This window comes from Ailuropoda melanoleuca, chromosome 18 (assembly GCF_002007445.2).
Source record: "Ailuropoda melanoleuca isolate Jingjing chromosome 18, ASM200744v2, whole genome shotgun sequence".
Lineage (NCBI taxonomy): Eukaryota > Metazoa > Chordata > Mammalia > Carnivora > Ursidae > Ailuropoda > Ailuropoda melanoleuca.
In genome coordinates, this window is record NC_048235.1 from 7340564 (window position 1) to 7350480 (window position 9917).

General features: G+C 36.6%; 1 pseudogene; it reads left to right on the top strand.

Moving 5' to 3' along the window:
* The window catches only part of LOC100479516, a 149780-nt pseudogene extending 140154 nt beyond the window's left edge, over positions 1–9626 (top strand).
* Positions 9627–9917: the final 291 nt, after the last annotated feature.

Here is a 9917-nt window from a genome sequence, read left to right on the forward strand (position 1 = left end):
TTTTTTCTGAGTGAATATTGACGTATAAATGGCATCATCAAAAAACAGATGGAGGAAAAGGCAGCCAGACCATCTTTACTGCCCAGCTGGAAATAGACTCTCTCCTCTCTGTGACATGTAGTGGGCCACCTCTCACCATGTTATTACAACTGAATTTCATAACTTTCAGTCTCTGGCCCTATCTCTAGCTCATTCTAGCTCTCCTCCTGCCCCCACTTGATAAACTTCTTTGAAAAATGTTCAATGTACCTAGTACAGTGTAAAGATTTAAACCACATTAATGAATAAGACATAGTCTCTATTTTCAAGGACAGTATTCTTACAGAGGGAAAATAAAGAGGTGGGCAGAAGACAGTGGAATACATTACAGAATGAGAAAAAAGGAAGAAGTGCAATGACTGAGGTATGTAGGAGGTTAAGTACATTAGAGATGAAGAGATATGCGCAGACTAAGTGATACTGGAAGGGGTTATGCTTGAGTTGAGGGTTTCTCTTCTTTTTCAAACAACATTGACACTCCGTGGTGGAGTTGTTCGTCTTATCCTACCTTACTAATACGCACAACTCTATATAGGCTCTTAGAAAAACAACCACTAGTAGGTATATTCTTCGTAGAAATTGAATTATTCTAGATTATCCAATTGTGGAAAAACTCAACCAACAGAGCTTCAAGAAGAGTAGTTCAGCCTGGTTTAAGAGAAAGGTATGTCCCATAATAATCTCATGGGATGAGGTTTTACCAGAAAAAAGAGATACAATCCAATATCAGGGAGTTCTCAGTTACTTCAGAAAAGGAATACTTTTTTTTTTGTCTGAATTTCAACATTTATCCCAGGACTAATTTTCCAGCAGTGATTCACTATTTTCCTGTTGATGGAATTTAATTTTCAATTATTTTTTTTCTGCACTTAATTTTTTTTTGTTTTTACAGTCGGTTTAAGAACCTATAATTCTTAAGTTTCAAATAACTCACTTAAATCATTTTCAGGTTAACCTAAGTTCAAAACATTTCTGAATATTCCCACCACTCTCCTCAATTAAAATAATAGTCATGAAGTGTTTGATGGTCTGCCTTCTTTTGGCTCTCTCCAAGTTTGAAATCTTCAATCTTGAGCCTTCAACAATAAAAATAATTATATTAATATATATGAAAACTAGGGTACCAAACACTTTCTCCATTCTTTTTTCCTCTGCGGTTTTCTCATTTGAGAGGAAAAATGCAATCTATCCAAAATCAATACACAGCACTTTGCAGTTATTTGTGGACATGCAGGGAGCAGAGAAACATTTGAGTCACCCAATGAGCATGTTCCCAACTCAGGTCAAACAAGGCAACAAACACTCTGTCTTGGTCAGATCTCATGCTATAAACAAGTGTCTTTTTTGTAATACGTTTAAGGCCATGATTTTTTAATCTTTGTTGATTTTTTTGTTTGTTTAAAACGGCCCCCAAGTGTAGTGCTAAAGTGCTGCATAGTTTCCTAAATGTAAGAAGGCTGTGATGTGCTTTATGAAGAAAATACAGTTGACCCCTGTACAATGTGGGGGCTAAGGGTGCTGACCACCTGCACAGTCAAAAATCCATGTATAAGTTTTGAGTCCCCCAAAATGTACCTACTACTCCCCTATTAATGCCTGGAAGGCTTACTGATAATATAAACAGTTGATTAATGCATATTTTGTATGTGATACATAGTATATACTTTGTTCTTACAATAAAGTAAGCTAGAGAGAAGATGTTATAAAGAACATCATAAGAGAGAATACATTTACAGTACTGTACTGTATTTATTGAAAAAAATCTGCATATAAGTGGGCCCACATAGTTCAAAACCATATTATATTGTTCAAGAGTCAACTGTGCACTGGCTAGATAAGCTTTGTTCAGCAATGAATTAACAAATATGTATTACATAGGATTTCTAAACAGAAAAACACATGGAACAAGGTCATGTATTGATAGGTTGATGAGAACGTGACCAGAGGCTCACAGGAACCTAACTGTGTGTTTCCTCTAAGAGCAGTGTTCACAGACACTTTATAGAACATAACTACTCCAAATAATGAGAGTTGCCTTTGTGCATATATCATTTACCTATCTATATTCAAGACCTTAAGTTTTGTAAAATTACCAATAAAAAGGGATAAAATGAGAATACACCTTTTCTAAATATGTAGTATGCACTAAGCACAAAACAAATACAAATTCATTTGATCTTCACCACAAAATTATGTAAACAAATGATCAGAAATGCCAGATAACTTTCAAAGACCATGTAGCTTGTAGATGACACAGTAGATTGGGCATCTCTTTGTCTTCAGAGCTTATATAAGTTTTATTAAGCATGATAACAAACCAATTTATTAATTCAGACACTTCTATATTCCTAAGTGTGACTCACAATTTTTGTGTGAAACTTAAATGCGATGCTTCTCCTATCTCCCCTCTAAATGAACCTGTACATTTTTTTTCCAAAATGATTTAAAAAAAAAAAAAAGCTCTAGGTATGTTTCACCATATTATTTTTGGATTGAAATCCTGATTAAATCATCTTCTCATTCCATATTCTGATCTGTAACTTTTCAATTCTTAATTCCAGTTTTTAAGTTATTTTTCCTATTTTCTTATTCAAAAATCAAATTCTGCAGCTGCTTATAATTCCTCTGCAGGTGCCACTGATAATTATTCCTTATGGGTTTCTAGTACAATTCCACCAGGCTCATTTATCACATACAATTACATCTATTCTACTTTTTAAATGTTTTTTGTTTTGTTTTGTTTCTGGTAGACTTACAAGAAACACCATTATATCAATTTTCAACTAACATCTGTGGATAAAAAGCATTATAATACAAAAGACATGTCTTCAGGGTGCAGCTCAACATTGTGTTTCTTTTTTCACTGCTTAAATAGCACTACACTCATTTTATTGTCTCGAAATTTTGGAGGAAAAAAGGAAGAAACAAAGCTTATTTTACCAAGATAAAACTCGATAGAGTATGGTTTGCTATTAAGGACCTAAGGTTGGCAAGAGAGGGAATAAAGAATAGTGATTTCTTGTACAAAGTTCTCACAATAAAAAGCAGCTGGAGTTAGCTCTTTAACTATAAAAATAAGCAAGAGAAGAAACCCCCTCAGAAACTCGCTTCCAGTAACTCTAGGGCTTGCTCTGTGTTTGTATACTGTTCTTGAGAATAATGGATAATGACAAATAGGAACGGATTATGCTTTTCTGAGTATTTATGACAGATCTGCTGTTAAACCTTGAAAGACAAACTACTTCAGCTTCATATGCTTATATGAAAATTTTTCTTTATAAATTGGTTTATAAGCCTTGTTTTTTCATGGTTTTTTGTTTTGCTTCGTTTTTTTATCACAAGCTAGCATACACTATTTTAAATTGGTCAGAGAGGAATGTTGCTTGAAAATGTAATTGTAAGAATCCATTCTGATAACAGATTAACAATGTAGTTTTATGAGTTGCTCAGTTGAATCAGCTGGAGAAATTTTGCATCAAGATATCTTGAGAATCAGAATTAGAAAGAGAACCTCTTTTACAGCAGAATGGTAAAAATTGGGAGATGTCGGCATAAAAGACTAATACAATTGTTCTGTATGTGTAAATTCAGAATCAAAGGGAGAATGTGAAAAGTTCTGTTGCCATGTTGGAAAAAATACTTTCAGAGCAATTCTGGAAAGCCAAAAAAAACTGGGGTTTAGGACTTTCAAAATTAAGGCAGGTATATCACATCTTACGTTATTCTAGAGAGAATTTTAGCTGATCAAATTGTTTCCAATTAACTGGAGAAGATGGGGAGCTTGAGTCAATTTGTGTAAGTTAGTTTATAAGAGGTTTTTTGAGTTTTTGCTGAAAGAAAATATAGAATGTGTTTGTGAAGTTTCTTGAGGTGCATGGGTGAGGGAGAGAAATATAAGGAACTGAAAACAACCCACACTCAACACTGTGATGTAGAGTTTGAGACCAATGGAGAGAGGCTACAGGAAGAAGCTGAAGAAATCCTTATAATGAACTTCTCTGGGAGGGCACCACAAAGGGACAAGAGAACATTCTGAATCTCATGTGACAGAGTATGACAAAATGTATCAAGTGGTATTTTACTACTTATGGATAATTTAGAGGATGCATTTATTACCTGAAATTCTGGTAGAACTTGTAGATACCATCCTTATGAAATAATTGGTATTCTCATGTTAATCATATTATCAGTAAGAGTGATGGGGAACCCTTGAACAGATGTGAAGGGAGCATCATTGAGGATGGCCAGCCTGAAGGAAGAGAACATTGCTGGCAATCTGTTTCAGCAACTCGTGGCATGTCTCCTATGGATAGTCCAAACTTGGGTGGTGAGGCTTGGGGTAAGAGAATTGACACTTAGGTGGGTTTCTGCTCAAGGGAGTTTCTAGGGATTTGAGGAATTCTTGAAGTATTAGATAAGACTCTAATTAATGAGAATAACTGTTCAAATATCGTTTTCTGGAACTTAAGGAAAGATTAAGCAAAAGAATATATGGCTTGGAGGAACAATTTTAAAAACTACATATCACAGGTAACATCTAAGCTACAGAAATTAAAATCATTTCCCTATTATGATCTAATATACATTTGTAAGTTCCACCACTCTACCAATAAAAACCATGTAGACACAGGTGAAAACCTAGGGCTCAACTTTTTTCTCATACTGCAAAAAGACTATAGCAACTTATTTTATATCGTTTGTGATTTAACTTTGTGTCTATTTTACTTAATTTTCTCTGATTTCCTAATTATTTTTATCATCTTAATCATCTGTATGTATTTTTCTGTCCCCTCAAATAATTCTATAATACAGAATAATGTACACACATATTTTAATTCTTCTTCTGTATTTTCAAGTTCACACTCCTCTAACAGAAGGTAATATACTATTGATGCCTGATTATATTTTAATAAGGCATATATTGTCTTAGAGTCCTAATGATTTTCCACACCCTGACATTGAAGAGCTATAATTAGGTACTATAGCTAATTACAACTTTGCATTGCCACCTGGTAGCAACTTCCATGAAGGTTAGTCCCTGTCCATAAGGTGATTTATATACTCAATCAGGTATGCAAAAGCCACATCCACTATTTAGCACATTGTAGCTGTTTTGAAACATAAATGGCTGCCACAAAGCAAAACTGACTAACTCCTGAAAAAGACAACATTAAATTTACCACATTTAACACTATCCAGAGTCATTTTGAAAAGAAAAGCAGAGACCCACTACTGTATTCTCAGCTTCTAATATACACAGAATGAAACATTTTGTATGAAGTACAATTAAAACTGTTTTCAATTTTAATAGCAATAACACTTTTCAAAATTGCTCTGATAATTCATCAAAGAGAAAACAAAAATTTTTACCAAAGGGTATTTTTGCTTCCAGTTAAAACGTAGACATTTTGGGTATAAAATCACTCCCAAAGTAATTAGAATATACTGGATAAGCTATGAGATCATAATTTTTAAAACCATCAAAGATTTTAGATGTAAAAAAAATCTAGATAAATTGAAACCAGAAATAAACATGCATTGCTGGCTTCAACCACTGAGGAATAATGGGAAAAGGAACAAATCTCCCATAGATTGGGATAAGGAGAAGCCATACACACTTAGAATGAAATTTCAACGGCTGCATGTAAATTGTATAATGAATTAGAACCCAAAATGGAGAGAAAATCTGCCCCTACCCACCAGTTCTATCCCACAGGGCCTACATTGTACATGTGGGATAAAGCGATGGTAGAGAAGAACTGAAAGTAAGCACTGGAGCCCACTACCCCAACGCACAAAGGATCTTCCTGAATGCACATCAATAGTTACTAACTGCAGGGGGAGGGCACTAAGTGGAACACAATCCCCTGCGTGTGTGCTAGTCCCTCTGCCTCAAGTGGAGGTGGAAAAAGAGCTTTCACCAAGAGCACTGCAATTCCTGAAGATGGGGCAGAACACTCACATTAGAGAGCAAAGAGAAATACGTAGTGATCCAAAAAGCTGGGAAGTGTGCTGTAAAGCACAGAGAAATCAATCATCGTTTGGAAAACTGGTCACTAGACTCTGAAACATAGAGAGATCTCCAGTGTTTTGTCAATACTCAGATCCCAAGCCTTGCTATAAAGAAAAAAAAAAGTTTAAATCCTGTCCTGAAAATAGTCAAATCTAGTGGTGAAAAAATGACTCTAACTAAAGCAAATAAAGTTCAATAACAGCTCAACTACTGATTGGATTGACTTAGCTCCTACAGTAGCAATCTGACATTTTCTTTTCTTGGACATACATCATTTACTTTTGTTTTCTCACATACGCAATAGCAGGAATGCAGTCAACAATTACGAGACATGAAGAACCAGGAATATGATTCATATTCAAAGGGAAAAAACAGACAATGAGAGCAAATCCTCAGATAGCCTAGAAGTAGGACCTAGAAGATTTCAGAGGCTGGGAAGATGGCAGAGTAGGAGGACCCTAAGCCCACCTCATCCCATGGATACAACTGGGTTACCCTCACATCAGTGTAAATAACCTGAAAAATGACCTGAAAACTGGCAGAACAAACTCCGCATCTTAAGGTAGAGAAGAGACCACAGAGAAGAAGGCAAGAAGAAAGGTGGCAATGAGGTTTGGGAGCAAAATGAACGGTGGCCATCCATAGTGGGAAGGAAGCTGGGGTCACAGAGAAGGCTGAGAAACAGAGTATCACATGGGGACCCTGCATGGGGAAGATAAATTCCCATAACATTTTGCTTTGAAAGAGAGACAGGGCTGAATTTCATGAGTTCTTAAAACCAATGTGACTTAAAGCCTGGAATTAAAAAAACAAAAAAACAAAACAAAAAACAAAACAAAACAAAACAACCAAAACAAATAATAGCATTCATTTACTTTCATCACATTCTAATTTGCAGAATATCAACAAATATTATATAAACTGAAAAAACATACAAACTATATAAATAAGCAGAGCTTCTAAGATTTGTGGAATTAACATATGTATAAGTGAAGAACTAGCTGAAAAAGAGAGAGAAAATAGGGAAAATCTTTGAAGAGATAATGTTATAATTGTTTTGATGAAAAGCATCAAGCCACAAATCTAAGCAGCTCATTGAAACTCAAAAAAAGCAAAGGAAATCATATTTAGGCACATCTTAATTGAAACTTGTAAAAAGCTAAATTAATTGAAAAAATATTAAAAGTGGTCAGAGAATAGAGACACTTTGCATACAGGGCATATGTGATATAAACGATAGATGACCACCTTCAGAAACAATGAGGCCAGAGGGTGAAAAAATGCCATTTGTAAGTGATATGAGAATAAACTAGTAAATCCTAGTCAATTTAGAATTCTATATTCAAAAAAATATTCTTCAAAAATTCATGCAAAATAAATGTATCTTCATACCATCAAAATTGAGGAGAGTCCTATTCCTGGAGACTAGCAAAATGAGAAATGTTGAGGAAGCCCATATCTACATCAAGGAATAAAAGGCCCCTTAAAAGTAATATTTATGAGATTAAAAAATAATCATTTAAATTAAAAGTATATTTTCTCATTTTAATACATATTGTGGGGGCACCTGAGTGGCTCATTTGGTTAAGCATCTGCCTTCAGCTCAGGTCCTGATCCCAGAGTCCTAGGATCAAGCCCTCCATTGGGCTCCTTGCTCAGTGGAAAGCCTGCTTCTCCCTCTCCCTTTGCCCCTCCCCACTGCTCGTGTGCTCTCTCTCTCTAATAAATAATCTTTAAAAAAATACATATTGTGATAGGCAGAATAAATGGCTTCCCAACAATTTCCAGGTTTTAACCTTCAAAATTTGTGAATATATTTAATTCTATGGCAAAAGTGAAGCAAGGTAGTAGATGGAATTCAATGTGCTGATCAAAAGATGTTTAAACAGTATTATCTGTCTTTGGGCTGATCCATGGTACATGTTTTGAGGACAACTGACCCACAGCCTGTCCACCCCCCACCGCCTCCTTTGGAAGCCTCAGCCAGCTGTGTAGCTTTCTCCCTTTGTCCCATAACCATTTCCACAAAGAGAATGCTAATTCACCAGCTGCCCGCCTTAACAGATTCAAGAACAAGGGGAAAGACAGTACGGAAATGAAGCAGCACCTAATAGAAGTTGATGTGGAGCTGAGGAAAGCTAAGAAGGATGACCAGATGCTGAGAAGGAGAAACTTAAACTCATTTCCTGATGATGCTACCTCTCCACTGCAGGAAAACCGCAACAACCAGGGCACTGCAAATTGGTCTGTTGATGATATTGTCAAAGGCATAAATAGCAACAATTTGGAAAGCCAGCTCCAGGCTACTCAAGCTACTAGGAAATGGCTTTCAAGGGAAGAACAATATAATCCAGGTGGTTTGATTCCAAAATTGTGTCCTTCTTGGGCAGAACTGATTGTAGTCCCATTCAGTTTGAATCTGCTTGGGCTCTCACTAACATTGTTTTTGGGACATCAGAACAGACCAAGGCTGTGGTAGATGGAGGTGCTATCCCAACATTCATTTCTCTGTTCGCATCTTCCCAGGCCCACATCAGTGAACAATCTGTATGGGCTCTAGGAAACATTGCAGGTGATGGTTCAGTTTTTTGAGTCTTGGCTATCAAGTACCATGCAGTTGACCCACTACTGGCTCTCCTTGCAGTTCCTGATATGTCATCATTAGCATGTGGTTACTTACGTAACCTTACTTGGACACTTTCAAACCTTTGTCACAACAAGAATCCTGCACCGCTGTTAGATGCTGTTGAGAAGATTTTTCCTACCTTAGTTTGTCTCCTGCATCACAATGATCCAGAAGTATTAGCAGATATCTGCTGGGCCATTTCCTACCCTACTGATGGTCCAAATGAATGGATTGAAATGGCTGTGAAAACAGGAGTGTGCCCCAACTGCTGAAGCTTGTAGGAGCTACTGATTTGCCCACTGTGACTCTTGCACTGAGAGCCATAGGAAATATCATCACTGGGACAGATGAACAGACTCGGGTTATAATAGATGTGGAAGAACTTGCTGTCTTTCCCAGCCTAACAAACCCCAAAACTAATATTCCGAAGGAAGCCACATGGACAACACCAAACATCACAGCTGGTCTCCAGGACCAGATACAACAAGTTGTGAGTCATGGATTGTCCCATTCCTTGTTGGTGTTCTCTCTAAGGCAAAGCATACGACACAAAAGAAGCTATCTGGGCTGTGACCAACTCTACAAGTGGCAGGACAGATGAACAGATTGTATACCTCATTCACTGTGGCATAAGAGAACCACTGATGAATCTTTTAACTGCAAAAGATACCACGATTATTCTGGCTATCCTGGATGCCTTTCAGGCTGCTGAGAAACTAAGTGAAACTGAGAAACTTAGTATAATAATGATGGAAGAATGTGGAGGTTTGGACAAAATGCAAGCTACAAAACCATGAAAAGGAGTCTGTGTACAAAGCTTCATTTAACTTGATTGAGAAGTATTTCTCTGTAGAGGAAGAGGAAGATCAGAAGGTTGTGCCAGGAACTACCTCCAAAGGCTGTCAGTTCCAAGTTCAGGATGGCACTCCTGGGACCTTTAGCTTTTAGATTGTACAGCTGAGGCACAAAGTTGTTTGTTGTGTACTCTGGTAAAAGTTTGTCTTACTGTTTCTCTACTAAGAACTCTTTTTAAATGTGTTTTATTATTGTAGCACTTTTTACAGTGGAACTATAGTTGACCAGTTCCAAAACGTACAGACCATACGAAGCTCCTCTTCTCAATGGGTTTCTTCTTTCTTGGACATCTTGCAGTGTCCTATAAATAAAGATTAAATTCCACCCTTTAAAAAAAAATAACTAAACAGGCTTACCCAAGGAGAAACCAATGTAGTCACAAGA